The sequence below is a fragment of the Vigna unguiculata genome, unplaced genomic scaffold, assembly GCF_037176805.1.
Source record: "Vigna unguiculata cultivar grain cowpea cultivar isolate G323 ecotype 2 unplaced genomic scaffold, ASM3717680v1 ptg000368l, whole genome shotgun sequence".
Taxonomy (NCBI): domain Eukaryota; kingdom Viridiplantae; phylum Streptophyta; class Magnoliopsida; order Fabales; family Fabaceae; genus Vigna; species Vigna unguiculata.
This window is the reverse complement of record NW_028197003.1, coordinates 28,363-29,810: the sequence shown is the minus strand read 5'-3', so window position 1 is coordinate 29,810 and position 1,448 is coordinate 28,363.

Here is a 1,448-nt window from a genome sequence, read left to right as displayed (position 1 = left end):
ATTCCAAAAATTTTTGGCAAATCCAAAGAAGGTTTTCCAGTACGTTCATCACAAAAGATTTCTAGATCCCAATAAACCCAATGCCAAATAGCCGCTAAAAAGCACAAGCCTGAAAACACTATATGTGCTCCGGCCACACCTTCGTAACTCCAAATACCCGGATTCGTTATAGCCCCTCCTGTGATATTCCAACCGCCCCACGAATTAGTTATTCCTAAACGAGTCATGAAAGGTATAACGAACATACCCTGTCTCCACATTGGATCAAGAACAGGATCAGAGGGATCAAAAACTGCTAATTCATATAGAGCCATCGAACCGGCCCAACCAGCAACTAGAGCTGTGTGCATTATATGAACAGAAAGCAAACGGCCCGGATCATTTAAAACAACAGTATGAACACGATACCAAGGTAAACCCATGAAAAAATACCCCTTCAACAAAAAATAGACACTATGTAACTTTATTGCACTGGAAAAAAATGAATATAGCCTTTCAGTAGATTCTCTTGGAAAATGGAACAATCATATTTGTCGAAATCAAAGAAACAGATTTATTCTATACCGGATAAGTAACAATACGCAATGGTGGGGAGACGAAAGGGGTTGACAACTTTCTCTATGACTATTTAAATAAGTAAATGCAGACATATTCGCTTATCACCCCAATGACCCATTTATAACAACTCGACTTTATTTAGTCTTCTTTTTTATAAAAAAAAGCAATATTAATATAAAATCAAGTAAATCTTTTTTAACACGATAAGCTAATTCTTACGTTTCCACACTAAAGTGAGATATATGACTTTATTATTTGTCCATTTTATGCCCATTGGTGTTCCAAGAGTACCCTTTCGAACCCCCGGGGATAAAGATGCATCTTGGGTTGATATATAGTGCGACTTGTCAGATATAGTAGGTTATATGGGATTTACCCGTTTTCTCCCCCGATCGAGATATCCCCGCTTTCACCCCCAAAAGAGAATGATGAAATCATAAAGATAAAAAAATGGGGAGCGTGAAGTGTAATGAAGTACTATTCTATCGATTTTTTCATTTTTAGATAAAATTTCCAGATTATTACTCGAAATTATGAATAATTTATGGTTGGCTTAATTGGACCAATAAAATCAAGTACCCAGGCTCTGTGTAGAAAAAACCAATTGGTAATATTTCTACGATCACTACTTCTATCATATCTATATATTGTATTTTACAAAAAACATTAATAAATTCAGAAAAGGAAGAAGTTCTAACAAAAATACATAGTTTTGGACTATTTGTTCTATATGTGCAAATCCAAATCGGGCAGATCTTTACTCAGAGTAGAAAAGAAACCTAAAAGAATTGAAAAAGTCCATTCAGAAACAAGAAAATTACATTGTGATTCGGCTTCGATCTCGATGAAAGCAATACATCAATGAGAAGATAGTTCACTAAATTAAGTAT